This window comes from Stegodyphus dumicola, chromosome 2 (genome assembly GCF_044657685.1).
Source record: "Stegodyphus dumicola isolate Sdum_Otavi_A_Nest chromosome 2, ASM4465768v1".
Classification (NCBI taxonomy): domain Eukaryota; kingdom Metazoa; phylum Arthropoda; class Arachnida; order Araneae; family Eresidae; genus Stegodyphus; species Stegodyphus dumicola.
Window position 1 is genome coordinate 45,037,266 of NC_140769.1, and position 18,724 is coordinate 45,055,989.

Consider the following 18,724-nt stretch of genomic DNA (forward strand, 5'->3'; position numbering starts at 1 on the left):
AGCTTTCAAAAATAGCGAAGAATCTTAAAATTTGGCCGACGGATAAAATTCCAAATTTGGTACTATTTTTTTAAAGGCCAAACATATTCCTTGTTTGAAGTTAGTGGACAAATGATTGAGTTTATATTGAAAGGGTAACAAAATGCAATACTTACAAGATTGGCTTTTTTGGCATTATAATAAATCACGCAAGAGTTATCTGTATAAGTGCCTTTGTGGATGATTTTTTAAAAGTTTGGTTTGTATGATTACGGCAAAAGCCTTGAGGACTATCTGCCTAAGGGGGAGGGATGCCTTCGTGGAGGACTTTTAAGGCAAACTGACTCGTATACACGTTACACATGAGGAAAAACACGAAAATGCCCATGCAGCCAGCTCATTCGCGGGATTCGAACCTCAGACCGAACTACCAATGTTTAGCGACTTTACCGCTCGGCTCTTAGTGGAACTTGGTTTTTTAAAGGAAAATGGATTCTATCAAGGTCATGGGGAACACCATGAAACTTCCAGCAGGTAGCCCATTCGCATGATCGAACTACCAATGTAAAGTAATTTAACCGCATGGTCCCGGGTTTGCGCACAGCTTATAGAACATGGTTCGACTGCTTGGTTATGGCAAAGATTATCTTCCTGAGAAAAGATATCTTCGGGAAAGATTTCCTGAGGTAAACTGCCTCTTTTTCTCCTTACATGAAGAGTAAACTCCGAAAATCCTAGTAGCCAGCCCTTTCGATCACCGGGTATAGCACTCGCAATAGACTGCCAACTTTCCAATTTTTTAGCCACTTGGAGATTAGGATATGCTTGAGGGTAAGATATGCATTCAACTGGGAAGCGAGCCTTCTAGAAAAAAGAGCTTTGACGTCTCAACAAGGGTTGGCAAAATGATTACAAAAAACTGAAGATAAAAAGTAATGTACCATTATTTAATATTTAGGTCTTCAGTTAAAGTACCCATAAAATCATTCATAAAGCATTCGAAAAATTTCATACACACATAATTATAAACATGAGAACGTTACATGAAAATACAAGAAAGGTGTTTATAACAAAAGCACTTTTTCAATGCTTCGAAGGTTAACTTATTCTTTTTGCAGACATATAACTCTGTAAGAACTGGTGTTCAAAATTAAGGGAATTTTTACATTTATTCTATTGTCTCCAAAGCTCATGGATATGGTTTACTAAAATTTGAAACGCACATAGATATGGTGCAAAAATATATATATATCATGCAATAGTCATGGTAGACATGGATAATTGTGCATGAGATTCATCGGCGTAGGCCTGTCTAAAAAGAGATTAAAGATGGAATAAAAAAAGGAGGCTAATACGAGTTATGGTCATCTCTAAGGTCATATAGTTCTCACAATGTGACTTCTGTTGGAAACGAAATAGTTTATGAATTCCTGCGCCAGTCGGTCCCATTCCTCCAGTAACGCCGTTTCCATATTTCTGGAAGGTTCTGGGAGAGAAAAGGCGAGCTACAACTACCCTCCCACGAGCATTCTAGATACATTACATAAGGTTTAGATCTGGAGATCTGGCTTATCATCTGGTTAATATCCTCCCTTTCCAGAAAATCGTCCACCAAATTGTGGACGAGCAATGTCGTCAATGAAAATGAACTGAGAGCCAACTATACCACTGAGGTAAACATTGGGCTCTAAGATCTCTTTGTTAGAACTTGCAGCAATCACAGAACCTCAGACAAAGAGATATAGGTCTGCGTAGCCATCCACATATTGTTTTCCCACACCATCAAACTACCTGTACCATATTTGTCCCCTTCCTAGATATCGAAGAACAGATAGGGGGTCTTTGGTCTCTCAATATGAAGATACGTCGAAAATTAGTGGTTAGGCTGAATCGGGACTCATCTGTGAAAAAAAAAGTCCTCCATTGATGCTTGGTCTAAAGTCGGTGTTCTCTGCACCTTATTAAATGGGCTGTCTTGTTCACAGACGTGAGCAGGGATTAAATAGAAAACTTCGTGCAAACAGACGAAATGTCCTATGTTCGGATTTTCATGGGTGGATTTGATCCTCAGTTTTATTTTTATGGAAGACATCCTTCATCCGCATAGGGCTAATTTAGTTTGAAGATTTTCTGAAATGATTATCAGTAGACTCTCATGGTTTCCTTCATTTATGTATTTATTTTACAGTTGCAGATATTATTAATAAAAACAGAAACATCTTAATTTTGAATGCTAGTATATTTCTTCTGGACATGATTTTGATCATCGTGAATGTTTCATATGCTACCTGAAGCTGATTATTTGGAGTTGAAAGTTTAGTTCCTGCGCAGCTTCGCAAGAATAAGTGCACATAACCATTCACGGGTCCCTGTTTAACAATTTGCGGCACAGTGTGTCCGGTCTGGGCACACCTAAAAATTTCCTTTTGTACGCACAGAAAAATTGAATGAAAAAGGATTTATAGGTTACTATAGGTTACTCTGAACCTTCTTTATTTATAGTAGACGGCAGGTCAACACAAACCAGTCCATATATTTTAGCCATGTTTAGTTTTTTTAAGACCCTCATTTTTCGAAGAAATCTTCCAGATTTTTTTTAGGCTATAAAAGGAATTGTTTGAAAAGAAATTTCTATATTATTTTTTGGCTGTGTACTGATATCCTTATTCTATATTAGTTTTAAATTTTTACTTTGAAATTTTGCCTAAAATCAAATGGCGAACCCTATGTGTGCCCAGAACGGGCTCACCGACAATCTAGGACAACTTAGAGCCTGTATTCTTTGTTTCTCTGCATCTCATCGGTCAGTTCATTGACAACAATGCTCGTTTCAGCACTCTTTTCGAAGCTCTATTCAAGCAGTGTGCCACTTTGGGCACACCCACAGAATTAAAACGATAAGTGCTATCTTTACGAAATTTTACTTGTTTTTTATTTGTGTACTCCTCTAGGCCTAATTAGACTACCTAACTTTTTTTTTTCTATCAAAACTCCGACTTTAAAAGGTAGCGCGCCAGAAAGGGTTAAAACAGGAGGGTTTCTATCATAGGTTTTCTTCAAGCAGCGAAAATATTCTGAAAGAAGAGGGAGCCAAATACGTTCCTTTCAAATGCAAACATTAATTAAAAATTACTTAAATTTTAATATCAATTCAAAATTTGAGGTTTTGCAAAATAAATTAAAAGGAAATTTTAATTTAGCATAAATATGCAAAATTTCCATCCTTACAAATTTTAATAGATAGAAAAATAATCCTTTAAATGAAATTTACTTGGAACTTCTAGCGCAGTTAACCGACTTTAGCAGACATTTCTAAAACTGATAAATGAACTGTTTTCCGTCATGCCTCCTAACAAAGAATAATTTTTAAATCAATATCTTCAGCTATAAATTTAACTAAATTAAATGCAATTTTTCACAGTTACGTAGATTGGAGGACCTTGAAAGAAATTTTACGTCACTTGATTCGATTGGGTATATAAGTATTACTATATTCAGAAGAGTGATCTCCCTTCCTTATCATTTACCTTTTTAAGAATTATAAAGTGTAAAATAAAATAAATAAAATATTATTTTATTCTGCTAGATTTCAATTAAACGCACTTGAAAATAATTTTACAACATTCTTGATCGTATGCGACTAAAAATAAAATCGTGAAGTGCCCACAAAAGTATTCTATTAGGAAATTATAAGAATTCTAAAAAGCAACGGAAATGATAACTCAGAAACTGTAAATTAAGAATGATTTCCTTCAATTATTTAAATCCCTCTTTCACAATTATGATTTGAAATCTGTCATTATTAGAAACTCCATAATTTTATTTTTAGTGACATAAAAAATGCTGATTAGCTTACTTTTTTTTTTAATTTACTTTTCAGTATTTTTTATTAATTGTAAGATGTTTATTGTAAGATGTAGGTTTAGAAGGAATTTTTTTAGATATTTTTTCTATGTTCTATACCTTTCTTTGCATGCACACTTTGTTCAAAGCACACACACGTTCTTGACATTTTTCCTTTAAAAATCACTCTTATTCAACTTCAACTCTAATTATTTTTTACTAAATTAACAGATTCTAAATATTTAAATAATACTTTTTTGGCTTCTGTGTTCAGGGGATAATATAGTTTTAATGAAATATATTAAATATATAAAATTTAAAGTGTTCTGAATGTTTTAAATTATATTTAAAAACAAAATTATTATAATTATTTAAGAAATTATGTCTCGCTCTTATAGTATAAGGAGTGAGTAAAGGAACTGTTAAATAGATGCAGGATCAGTGCTCTGAAACGTCAACTGACATGAATGAGACCATCTATAGTTTTAAAATAGTTACTATGCTGAAATTATAAAGTGATTTTAGGCATATTTTATTAACTTATTTAACTTTCTTGGTAATGTGCTATATAAAGTGTTATCGATTTAAATTTTCCGAATAATGCACATTTTTATGAAAATTGCAAGGAATAAAATCAGTAGCAATTTAAGGAGAAAAGGATTATTGCATAAAATTGATAAATAAAAAAGAATAAAATCTGTAACAATTTAAGGAGAAAAGGATTATTGCATAAAATTGATAAATAAATAAAAGCTTTCTTTTATTATCTCTACTAGTTAAACACCCCAAAGAAAATCTCTTTATTTATTTATTGATTCGAATGTTTATTTATTTATTTATTTTAACTCTCGGATTTTGTATGCTGTCAAAATAGAAATTATTGCTGTTTCACTTAAGAGAAATATTTACTATGGCCACATGTGCAAACGATATAGGGAAAAGAATGTATAGCTAAGTTTTGAATAATTAAAACTTTTGTTCGTCGTATCGTTCGTTCGCAAAACCTCGTGATATTAAATTGTGATGGAATAGTGTCTTAGGGAGTTTTTTCCGATAATCTGGCATTGCTAGATGAACAGATCTCGTCTTAAATTTATGATTTGTATTGCATATTAAATTTGTGAGAGATTAATTATTAAGCTTACAAGTCTCTTGTGATTGTCCGACTTAAAATGATTTCAGAAATTAAATTAGAATTTGCATACTGTAGAGTTATTAGGGTTTTTTGAAGCTGAAACATGAAAAATGTGCAGTGCCCTCGCCGGGTCTCGAAACCTGATCCTTTCGAATACGCTTCGAGTAGGCATCCAGTTTACACCATGAAAGCATGCCAGAATGAGGGAGAAAATATACTTTAATGCAAAGATCAGATTCCTATTTTTTTATTTTCTTTAAATTTGTTTAATTTTTTTAAGCATTAATGGTAATTTTTTTAATATTAAACTGTAAACTAAAGTTTTCAGATTGCATTGATTTATTAATATATAAATTAATATATAAATATTGTAATCATTAATATATAAAATGGACAATTTAATAAAATAAAGAATATGAATAAATACAAATTCCAAAACTAAAAAATATTAATCAAGAAAAGAGTTTTCTTATCTTCTCAAAAAGTAATGCAAAGTTTACAATTTTTTTTTTTTTTTTTTTACTTTGGCATGAATGATAGTTATACTGTGTAGAATCACACTTCAATTAGCGAGTTTTTTTTTTGGTCTGTTCTCTCATGACTAATAGAATTATCAATCAACAAATAAAGAAAATCCTTCAAATGTATCTTTTTCCTATCACAATAACGATTGAACAAGTTATGTATTAAGAAAAAAAAAAAAAAAAGAAGAAATTATGTATTAAGAAAAAAGAAAGAAAAAAAAAGAGTATTTTGTTACAAAATAAATAAACAAAATAACTTCTCAACCATAATCAGACTTTATACCACATCAACAAGAATGCAAAACTTGAAATGGGGTTGAAGAAGTTCCGCTACTGCTGACACAGTGCCCTTGTCCGACCGTCAGGTGGCGCTTCTTAGGAATGCCCGTTGCCACAGCAACGGAATCAAAACTCGTCGTGATTTTATGTCGCTCTGCAAACAGTGGCTTATTATGTGATTTGTAAGCGCTAACATTAATTTTTTCAATGTTTATCTCTGTGTTTTATGCAAAAATTTCGTTTTGTGGTTAACGGAATTGCAGCAATTGGGATTTAAAAATCGAAAACTAATCAAGGTAAGTAATATTTATTTCATATTTAGTTAATGATAGTTGTAAATATATTTGTTAGTTGCAGTTGGGCAATATTCTGTTTTTAATTATTAAATAAGAAAACATTTATTAATTACATGAGTTTAATTAATATTTTTTATTTTAATTATTAAATATAAAATATTCTATAACATTTTCGTGTAGTAAATTTATTAATTCGCATATTTATTATTTCATTTGTGTATTGTAAACGATAGATTAAATATGTACCGTAAACGATAGTTTTGTTATTTATTATATGTGAACTGAAATATTAGTTCTATTGCTGTAAATGAAATTTTATTAGAAGAAAAAATTTACTGGGTGTGTGTGTGTGGGGGGGGGGACATTGTGTTCGTGAAGCTGTAGATATCTAGTCGAGAAATAATATATATAACGTGATTAAAGACCTTGGAATGCGTGTTAAATTATTAAATTACATGGACAATGTACATAGAGTTATAATGCGTAGATTCTTATTCTTCCGAACTATTGCAGCTTCACTGAAGTTTCTTTCACTAACTGAAATGGAAAAAAATCATGAACTTTTCTTCAGAAGTAAATAAAAGCAAATTTCTCGTGACTTTCCTCGTTTGTAATAATTTTATAATTTTAAAGTGTTTTTTTTTTTTTTTTTTTTTTTTTTTTTTTTTTTTTTTTTATATATATATATAATTTATAGTAATTATTCAGTACTACTGTAACATAAATTTTTTTCTTATAACTTTATATTATAATTTCCTGTATTAAAATTGCTGTATTCTTATCAGAGCAACATTTAGATTTCATAAGGCCCTCAGCCAAAGAATATGTATCGTTTGCATAGACGTTCTTTGCCTCAGCTATTTGAGATATGGGGCCCTTTATAAGTCCGTTATATTATGTTTTAATTTTTTGGGAGGCCCGAAGAAAGTGGGGGCCCTAAGCCATAGCTTGTGTAGCTTATACGTAAATCCGGCACTGAACCTTATGCTAAAAATAAAATTTTTTATAAACAAAACAGTCGTATTAATTTTTTTCGTTTGATTTCTGAAAGAGGAGAAACGCCCTTCTGCTGTCTATAAAAGAAGGAAAAAAATGCAGGTATCTCATTTTTTCAGCCAAACAACCATCAGCAATTTCAAATTATTTTGTCAGTTGATCAGAAATATTTCGACCTTGCTAAATTTTAGAACAATAGAACAACTGTTCCTCGCAACGTGATAGCCCATTTACAGTATGACACTGCTTATTTGAAGTCTTCAAATAAGCAGTGTCATACTGACCTTGCTTGAATCCGTGTACATGTAAAATAATGGGACTTTCAAAATGCTTTCAGAGAGAGATGAGAAATGCTAGCTTTAAAATTGATCATTTTAATATCACTTACATGCTGTGTTCGGTGACATGTTTCAGTAGTTTTGTGAAAACGGAATACCGATTATACGAGACTAATAAGTAAAGCTCTAAAATCGTGTTATTAAAATTGTAATCTAATACATGACAGTTTGCGCTTAACTGTTATCTAATAATAATTTATTGTTGTAATTTTCTCATCTCGCCAAAATAGACAATTAAAAATGTTAATAGAAACTGATGCCAAATAATTGTTCAATAATGAAACAATTTTCTTTACTGTTGTTTTAACTGCAGTTAAAAAAAGTGTATTGCTGTAATTTTAGTGAAACTGAATTTCATTCTTTTTATTTCAAAGTTGCGTTAGCCCAGAAGGGCTATTACTTTCGTTTTTGTATTTTTGTCGAATCACTATAAACAGCGCATCACTTTTCAAATCGTTGGCACCAAATATTACAGCCCTGGATTATAGTTAAGGAAATTATAAATGGTGAAGCATCTGCATAAATGTATATATGTTTCTCGCACTGTGATGAATCAACGGTACCCAGAGCAACCAAATGGTGAATAACGTAATCCTCCACTCGAATATGGGCATCTGGAGGCCCTAATTTGGAATTTGTTTTATTATCTATTTCATATTTTGCAAAACTTAAACGAATTTTTGATTAACAAATTCAACGATTTCAAAGCGAGCAATGACAACACTGTACTCCCCCCCCCAAAAAAAAAAACCACTTTTATCTCCAGCGCGCCGGACTGTGCATCGAAAAATCTAAAGAGATGCTCTTTTTAAATTATTTTGTCATATTTCTGTTGAAATGCATTTAATTATTTAAGTGCGAAGAACATAGTATTTAATAAATGAAGATAAACACAAAACGTTAAAAAAAAGCCGCTTTGGGCGTAATATAAAATCTGAAAACTTCCAGATTTTTTCTTCCCATTACTGAGAACCATTTCTAAAATTGGCTTTCATTTACAGAAATCTGCCTTAAAACGAAATGTATAGAGGATTGCAGTTTTATTTTGATGCAGAATTAAGGTTTCAATTCTGGTACAGATGATCATTTAGCTAACAGTCTACAAAAAGGACTTCTAAATAAGAGAATTAGAGATAAATTCTGTATTCAGTTATCCACTACTTTAGAAATGTCTTTTATTGCTTACATTTTTTATATGAACAATGAAAATATTGTAAAATGTAACTAATAAGTGCAGCTTGTTTTTAAATTTTTAATTTTTTGCAGCAGTTATTCGTAGGTTTTTATAATATGCAGAAAATGTTAAATTCTTGCACCACTTGCGATATTTTTAACGATTTGATTTGCTGTGAAGCAACCTCAAAATTTACGCAAGATTATAGAGAAATGAAAACAGCACCTGAGTCGAAATACTCTTTTATAGTTTAACAACGGGATCTAAATTTGGAAATAAAGGTTCAAAACTTAGAAATAAATATTTTAATATATGAACTTCTGCTATTGTTAACAGCATTTTATCTAGGATAATTAAAGCATACTTAATGAGCTCTTGTACTTTAAATTTTTCGTGCTAAATTTTGACGAAATTTAATGAAATTAAATGTTGAAGTTATTAAATAAAGTTCCTAAGCTTCTCGATTCACGAAAAAAAATTATCAACAGTTTTATTATTGAATACTTATGATTGTCTGTAGATTTGTTCAACAGATAAGTTCTTTGATAAATGTTAATATATATAAATTCAAGTTATCTTTATTCATTTATTAATAAGTGCTTATTAGCTCTCAAAAGCTTATATAAGCAGTTACCTTAAGCAAGATACACTAAAATATCTCTTACTGGCACCCAGTTTACCCGCAATATCAAAATAGCGGTATTTTTATTGATATAAATTTAAATCGAAGATTTAAGCCTATGAGGTAAAAAAAAATATGATGGATTAAATTTAAATATGAGAAATATTTATGTTATTTTCTGCGACCCATCATAACAAGCCTATCCAACTAATGGACCTAGAAATTATCTAGAATATGAAAATTATTATGCCCCTTTTTGTGTACGTCGAAGTGGGAAATTTAAAGGTAGTGTCCATGATTTCGAGAAACAATTCACATGGAAAGACGCCAGACCTACTTTGTCCCTTGCTTGGAGAAATGTTAAGAACATTACTTTACATCTCTGTTGGTGTAAATTGGTCCCTATGACTACGAGACGAGTCGAGTGAAGAAGATTCTCTTGGTTTTAAAGCACATTCGGTGCCTGTGGTTGACATCTTAGGTTTAGTTACATGTTCGAAGACAGTTAGTATTAGTGAAGAGAAAACATAAGTTGTATGGATATAGACAATTTGGTTTCTTTCACATTTTTACAAGATGACGGTGAAACAATCGGCCATGTACTGGAAAAGAGGAAAGATGATTAGGCGGAGTTAGACGGTGAAGAAGAAAACGAGATATTACGTGAAAGGAAGCTGACGAAGGATTGCGGACTACGTAAGCCTATGAGATAAAAATTATATGATGGGTTAAATTTAAATATGAGAAACATTTATGCTATTTTCTACCGCCCAACGTAATAAGCCTATCCAACTAATGGACCAAGAGATTATCTAGAATATATGAATGATTATGACCCCTTGTTTATACTGACGACGAAAGCAAGAAAATTACGTAAAAGGAAGCTAACGAAGGATTGCGGACTACGCAAGATTTGCCTACAAATATTCATCTGTATCAGTACACAAAGTTATGAAGCTTCATTACGTACACAGAGAATTTTTAAAACCTTTTTTTAAAACAGTCTTGCAAGCAGGCAGACATTCGAAGTTATATGCTATTACACTAAAACATTCGTGACTTTCATGGGATAAAATATGGCAGCATTTTAAAATATGGCAATTTTAAAATGTTGTTTAATTTTATTTTTCAAGAGCAGAAAATCATCTATGCATGTTTTAATTTTAATAATCTATGCATGTTTTAATTTTAAATAATCTATACAATTTTCGATATTATTTATTTAATTGTTGGCGGTAGAGTAAAAAACAATCAATGGACTTCTCGTGCTGCAGTTTCTATATATGGCATCACAAATCATGAGCAAATAAGTTCTGGAAATATGTATTCATTTATCCGGAAATATCTCTTATCCGAAATAGGTGAGATCCCCTTACTACAGGTTAAAAGAGAATCTACTGTAATTAAATTCTTTGATGTTTTAATAAGACTAATTTTTACTTTATGGAAGTTAATTAAGTACATTTCGAGTAAAATATTAAATTACATGTAAGGAAGGGAAGTAGAACACAATGCGAAGAAGCAATGTAAAAATATCTGAATGAATAATTTTAGTAAATTATAAGGAAAGTTTTATTCTTTCTGTAATATATGATGAAATATATCACATTAAGAAAATTATTAAAATTCGGAATAAGGAAATATTTGTTAGCCGAAGAAAAAAATAGTTAAAGAAAATACTTTTCTGCTCTCATGAGAAATTTTAAGAATGGAATAATGATTATCACGCTACTATTATTTAGTAGAAAAATTCACAATAACGGAAGTTACTCTTAAAATTTCTTTTATTTATATTTTCTTATTTTACCCATTTTTATTGCATTCTTTTTGAAAATTTTTATACTATTTTTAAAATTTTGTAAAAAAAAATTATTATTATTATTATTTTCTTACCTAAAGATTGAATTGATAAAATCTCTAAAACTGCTAGGGCTTGGTACCAAGCTACGGAATGTGCGCAGTGCAGGATTTTTACGTCATAATGTACTCTTTCTGAAAATTACAACTTCGTACATGCAAATGATTAGAATTTTATAATTTGGAAGGGATCGCCTCTGTATAGGCTGAACAGCTTTCTCTGAAGCACGGTTTCTTAAATGTTTTTCAGTCGTGATCCCTTTTTATCACTGAGATTTTTTTCGTGACTCTAGGCTTCCATAATATTTACGAAAATTTTGTGGGACCTCATAAGCATTGCACAAAGCCGAAACACACGTGAGTGAAACTGTCAATTTTTTCACTTGTACTGTAATATACTATTGCAGTTTTAGATCATTAACTTTAATGAATGCGTCGAAAAGTTTCCGTTTTTTGTTTGTCTGTATTGTCTTATCTTTACCTAGGTTCAGACACATTGTGTAAAAATATTTGGTAATTGTAAAATTATTATAATAAGGTAAAGAAATATAAAATCTTCTAAAATTTTTGACGATCCCCTGCTACAGGTCCCGCAGTTTAAGAAACTCTACTCTGAAGTTTTGTGTTAATCATATTAATAGAGGACTGCTGCAAAGCATTAAAAGTAGTGATTTGTCAGCTGCCAGTGATAATATGAGAAGTCATTGTGCCTCGTAAAAGATAAACGGCCCGCTATAAGCAAGTTAGAACGGGGACGAATGATCGGCTTGCGAAAAAGAGGATTTTCCTATCTTGAAATCGGAGCTAGTATGGGGTACAATGCCTCATCAACGATGCGTGGCAAAAAATGCCAGGGAACTCACAAACCTAACAGTGGCTCTCAAAATACTACGTCAGCATGGAATAATAGACACCTCACTCTTAGACAACAGTGGCCTACGCAACTTCATTTTTACAATTAGCACAACGTTGGAACTTTGCTACAAGTATGCGAATGACGACTACAGTTATTCGCTGGCGTCTGTTGCACTGTGTATTGCCGCATCCATTGCTTTATGTAGGATTTCTTTGATGCAAAACCATCGGTTCCTGCTACTATAATAGGTTCTTTAGTTCAGTTAGTTAACGGCTTTCGTAACAACTATACCTCCCAGACGGTATGGTGGTTAGGGAAGCCAACTGCGATACCAAAGGGCCTGGGTTCGAATTCCTTGGTTGTAACTGTCCGTCCCTTCATATGTGGCAAAGGTGGCCCACCTATTAGATGCCTTCATAATAAAGTGGTCACCAATTCTGGCCATTGTAGTGGTCTAGCCGAGCTCGGCTGAGGATCCGCCATTGGTTAAAAAAAATGTTCAGCTACTGACGTACCAATTGCCTACATGCCGTTCTTTTCCATGGTTCTAATTTGAAGAAGGTCTAGAATTAAATACACATTACACGCTGTAGGGGTAAACGCCATCTTGCGTAGTGCATTATCCAGCATCATACCGGACGATCGCCCAGCGTGATCGTCTCGGACATCATTAGGTAGGGTGGGCGAACGTTTTTGCTAAGAACTGAACGTATTCTCACCAGAAACCGCTACATCGGGAATGGTATGGAGCCCGAAGTCTTACCCTTTACTCAACACATTCCTGGAGGTGTATTTCAACAAGTCTATACTCGTACACATGCTGCTAGAAATGTTCAAGAATCCATCTTACTCTATCAGATACCGCTTCTTCCTTCTCTATTCACCAGACACATCGTCTATGTCACGAAAGGGGGTTTTATTGTTCTAAGGCGAAACTTTACCGTATCTAAAAATCTTTCTATATGAAGAACATCATATCTATATCTATAATTGATCTATATTCGACAAGGTTAAGTTAAATATTTATTTACAATATGACCAGTTAATTAGTTAATTAATCAACATACGGAAAATCCTACTAATCAAAGGATATGGCTTAATGCGCCATTCCCGTCTCGCATCTAACATCTAACTAACTTTTTACTTCAGGTGGAGACGCTGCTATCGCTGTATGACATCATATTTCTCTACAGCCTATTCAAAATGTCTTGGATTTAGTGGGTCTGAAAATTGAGTATGACGTTCATCGCGCAACCATTACGGATTAATTTCGGACTCAGATAGAAGCAATGTGGGATGTTGTTCCTTATATATTCATTAAAAAACTGTTTAATTCAATGAACGAACTTTTATTGCCGAGCATGGGGGCTCACTAGATACCAATTTTTGCCATTTAGTACTTTTTCATTGCTCGTAAATTTAATCATTTCTTTGTAGCTTTTACAACACGGAACTGTATCAATAAACTACAAATTCCATCTCTATTGAACATAACTCTAAAGTAACTCAAGTTCGTAAAATTTAACCGATGTTAAACGTTTTCTGCTTCGAAGCGGAAATAATACCTCATAATATGAAATACTGTGAAAACTGTGAGTTTTAGGCAAAATTCGTTATTAGACAAAATTCTGTAGCAAGCTTTCAAATGTTTTACAACAATTAGTGGTCTATCCCGAAATGAAAAGACCTTTTTTTACGCATATTATACGTTTTTATAAAAGAAAAATCCTTTTTTACGTATGGTAGCGTGACATTAAATCGTAACATTTTTAAAATTTATGTACACTTAATTCAGATAATGATTTCCATCTCTTTGGCACTAAACCTGCCCCTGCCCGTCCATCAATAGTTTCAATCAGAAGAATGGCTTATCAGTGATTAGGGTAATAAGACCATTGAACGCTGGTAGTTCATTTGACATTTCATACCCTGACAAATGGACTATACCGTTGGAGTTTTCTCGATGTGTAATGTCCCAATCACATTACGTTTCGGCTACGCGAGACTGGAAATCAATTCTTAGAACCCACACATTTCCAGGAAACCCACGTAGCTAGGTTACCATTTTCACTTACAACAAAAAGTTGAACGCCAAACTGTAATCAATTATCGCTCAGATTGGGATCACGTGATCCTTCAGAAGCAGAACTTTCGTCTGATTGGTTGATTTCTACCCGGTACAGAGCTCCAGCCGAGACATTTTCGGTGAGGTTTGGAAAAATCCCGCGTAGCCGCTGCATCGTTTCCGTAATTAGGTGAGACTTCGCTTCCAGCGGAACTCTTTTTTCCAGGAATCCTCCTGTTTAAACCAATGCTACCAGAATCTCGTTTCTCAGAAAAGTCCCGTCTAGCAGGGACTGTTGCTAGAAGTGATAACCTCTTAATACATGTATGAGTCAATTGTCCTCTTAGACGTCTTCACGGAGGTATCCGTTCTAAAGCAGATATTCCTTTCATGTTTCGCAATAATTGATTCACAGCCAAAGAGAAAAAAATCTGCTTGATGAAATGGTGTTAATTATTGCATAGTTTAATTTTCTTATGAGTTTTAAACTTCTCATCGTCAATATAGAAAGGTTAATTAAAGATGTTACATTTTTTCAGTAACAATACATCTACCGGTATTTCTTTGTAAATTTATTTCAAATTCTGTGACAATCATTATTAATTTTTACACGAATAATAACATATAAAATTTAGCTTCACTAATTGATATTCTCAGCATTTGTCCTATCATCAAATCATCATTCTTTTCTGCTCCACTCAAATTGTTTTGATTCAGATGGTATATTACAAATTATATGCGAAATTAATAAAATAACACTCACAATTTTGTGCCCCCGCTGGGGGTAAAAGGTGCTGATCACTGGTAGTTTGGTGCAGAGTTCGAGTTCCGCTGAACGGGCTGGCTGGCTGAACGGTTTCCTGGTTTTTTCCATATGTAACGAGGGTACGAGTGAGTTTTCCTTAAAAAGACCTCCACGGGGCAGGAATTTCCTTCCCTTTCCGTCTCTCCTAAGGGCGGAGCAAGTAATAAGTAAAAAAAAAAAAAAAAAAAAAAAAAAATCTGTTCCCCTTTCTTGAAATCCTAGAATAACATTCTTGTGCATACTTGCATTGAATACAACCCACACTTTTTGCAGAATTATTTACACCCTCAAACATTTCCTCCACGCACGTATTGTTTGTTCCCCATATGTCTTGGAAGATTTAATATGATTTTTTTTTTTTAATCTTTACTGTTTGGGCATTTTATAGTCCTGATCCCTAAATCCGTAATGCATAGACAGATTGATATAGATATAGCTATAGACATTTGTGGACCATTCTAGATCCTTCACTTCCTCATAAATTCTTCTTAGCTTCGTCTTCTCTTTCCAACTATTTAAGAGAATTTTAACAAAGGCGAAAGAATTGATCTCCTAATAACGTGATTTAAAATATTTAAAAAAGAAATTAAAAAAAAAAGATTTTTTTATTGCGTTTTAAGTCGAATATATGAAACAGATTCTTTTTTTTTTTTTTTTTTGTTTGTTTGATATATTCGATTTAAACGCAATTTTATTTTCCAGTATTCTTCATTAAAGCTGTTACAAAGTTTAGCAATTGTGAAGTATACAACACTCATTGTCTTCCGAGGAAATACCACTTAAGGCTTAAATCTGACCTTGCTCGCTTGCTGATATGAATTTAAAACAAAACAACACGTATTCGCGTTGAATAGATAGTTTCCATTTATCTTTAGTCGATCACAATATTAAAGCTCAGCGATAAATTAATTTAATTCTTTAACTTAATCAACTATTTAAGTGGCTTAAAGACTATATGATTCATGAAGAGGAGGAAAAACTTTGCCTGACCATAGTAGTACAGAAGTCTTCAACTATGAGGACAGTGTGTCCATGAAGGACTTCTGTACGTATAAAGTAAAATGTTTGTATACAAATAAAACATTTCTATTTTTAGGGATTTATCATATACGCAGATACAAGTTGAAAATAAGTAAGTAAATAATAAACAACAAAAACGATTTAAAAAAAAAAATGAAATTACAAGAAAATAATTTGTTTTGCTACCAACAGATGACGCTGCTACGCAATATTGGATTTGGGAATACGAAATTAACCGACTGCTCTTTTTCAGCCCAAAGAGCGTTACCCCAAAAGGGCTATGAATCTCGTTTCGGCATTTTACTTTGATTCACTATAGACGGCGAATCACTTTTTAAATTGCTGCCACCAAGTATTAAAGCTCTGCATTATATTTAAAGAAATTAAATAATAAAAAATCTGCATAAATTTATGTATGTTTCTCGCATTGTGATAAAACAACGGTAGCTAGAGCAATCAAATTTTTAATAACGTACGTCTCCACCTGAATAGGGGCATCTGGAAGACCAAATTTGGAATATGTTTTATAATCTATTTTATATTTTGTAAAGTATTTATGAGTTTTTGATATAGAACTCAATGATTTCAAAGCGGCAATGGCAACACTGTACGGGGCGGGGGGGGGGAGAATTATCTCTAGCGCGTAAGACTGTGTATCAGAAATTCTAAAGATATGCTCTTCTTTTAAATATTTTGTGATATTGCTGTTGAATTGAATTTTATGGTTCACATGCGACGAACATGATATTTAATAAATAAAGGTAACACACAAAACGTAAAAAAAAAGTCCCTTTGGGCGTAATATAAAATCTGAAAGCTTTCAGATTTTTTATTTTACTTGAACTGTTAAATATATTAATGAATTTTATTTCATTGATGAGTATTGTTGCTGTTGTTGTTGTGACGTATGCCACAGTGACATCAATAATCGATAGTAACATCAAATCAGGTCTCTGAAATCAGAGCAAGCCCACGAATGTTATCGTGGCAAGGGGTCAAGATTTCGCCTGTCGTTGGCAAGAACCATATGGGTGACAGTACAACTTTACTCAGTTCCGCCCCCAATTTTGACGGAGAGCACGCAGAAGGGACGGGTAATACCCCATCCCCTCTCTTTCCCTACCAGCAACCTCTCGAGAGGACTTTCGGCTCGCTGCATATTTAGAGTGCCCCCATCTCGCACAAATATTATACATTTACAATTATTCTTGCCTTCTCCGGGACTCGAACCCAGGCCCTTTGGTACGGCAGTCAGCGTCGCTAATCACTATCCCGATTGGGAGGCGTTGATGAGTATTACCTATGAATGCTTATAATGAGACTATGTTTTCTTTTACCTTAAATAGATTCTACCTGCTACAGAAGGAGGATATTAAAAAAAATCACATATCATTCATGCTAGATTTTTATTAGCAAGAAGATAATTGTTATTTTATATCTTCTCTTTTCGGGAATCAGTTCTAGTGTTTGGAATAACACGTAATTTAGAATAAACATATCCTGATCCGAAGTTAAAAAAAAAGCATAATATCTCGTGATGAATGCTGCAGTCGCATTCATAATATACTCTAAACTCGTTTCGAAATTAAATAAAATTATATGCGAAAAGAATCTTCAATTAAATTTAATCAGTTAAAACCGATAAATCCTTCATTTCCATAATTAAAAAGAAGTTACGCGTGTTGCATTGCAAATTCTTCGCCTTTTCAGACACTGAAAGTCAATGAACTCTAAGGTGCAAGGAAGTGCTGTCTTATGCAATTCCATCTGAAAAATGAAGGATATCCTCCACCAAATCTAAGAATCAAGTAAGAAAGAATTGAGATTATTAGACAGAACACAGAAAAGTATAATAATATCTTATGCATAATGTCACAGGTCTATTTTTATATTTCTTGTGATATTAGATATGCATAAAGTTGTCATTTCTTTAGAAAAGGCTTTGTAAAGAGTATCTTGTTCCGGTTTAGAAGATGGCGTCTAGTTTTTCTCTGTACGTTATAAATATTCACACTTTATTAATGCTTTGTGAATATTCGCTAGTTATTATGGGCTTTGTGAATATTCACTACATTGGAAGAGTTGGAAAGTATGTCTTTGATGAATGCTTTTTGACTTCGTTTATCGGCTGTCAGCACTTCTGCTATTTTATGGATTCGTTTAAGCAATAAACAAAGGTGTCTAAAATTATGGTTTAAAAGCTATAATGTCCCTTTGCTTGATGTTAAAATTATTGCTACGTGGAAAAGATTAATGAAGGAAATCTTTAACAGAATTTTGTTTCACGTAAAAAACACGGTTTGCAGCTTGAAACACAATGGAATACTTTTTTAAGTGACTATCTGAAATGCAGAGTTCGTAAATCAAACGTGTGTGCAGTGTATCATGAAGATATCGTCTGGCGAGTGTTTTCTATCTCCTTATTGTATTCAGCCGGCTGTTGAACCCACGAAAATGCAACATTTGTGTGCTGAAAAATCTACTTTTCAGTTTCATTAATTTTTTCTTAGTTGCGCTATTAAAAAAAAAGTTTCTGTCTTTTTTTTTTTTTTTTTTTTAGAAAGCGTTTTAAATAGACCTGAGTATTTCTATTTTCATCTCCTGAAAATAAGTTAAAGAGGATAATAAATAATTAAAAAAAAATATCTGAAAGTTTTCAGATTTTACATTACGCCCAAAAGAGCATTTTTTAACGTTTCGTAGGTTACCTTTATTTATTAAGTATCATGTTCTTCGCACTTAAACCATAAAATTCAATTCAACAGCAATATCACAAACTAATTTTAAAACAATCATATCTTTAAAGCGCTAGAGATCATTTTTTTTCGTACATTCTTCGCTTTGAAATCGCTGAGTTTGTTAATCAAAAATTCTTTAATGTCTGACAAAATATGAAATAGATAATAAAACAAATTCAAAATTTCAAATTTGGGCT

General features: G+C 32.6%; 1 protein-coding gene across 1 annotated transcript in view; it reads left to right on the forward strand.

Moving 5' to 3' along the window:
- Positions 1-5,935: 5,935 nt before the first annotated feature.
- LOC118199042 (uncharacterized) overlaps positions 5,936-18,724 on the forward strand; it is a 450,062-nt gene continuing 437,273 nt past the window's right edge. The window contains exon 1 of the mRNA XM_085810642.1: positions 5,936-6,056. The gene's annotated coding sequence lies outside the window, so the exon portion shown is untranslated. The remainder of the gene's footprint in view (positions 6,057-18,724) is intronic.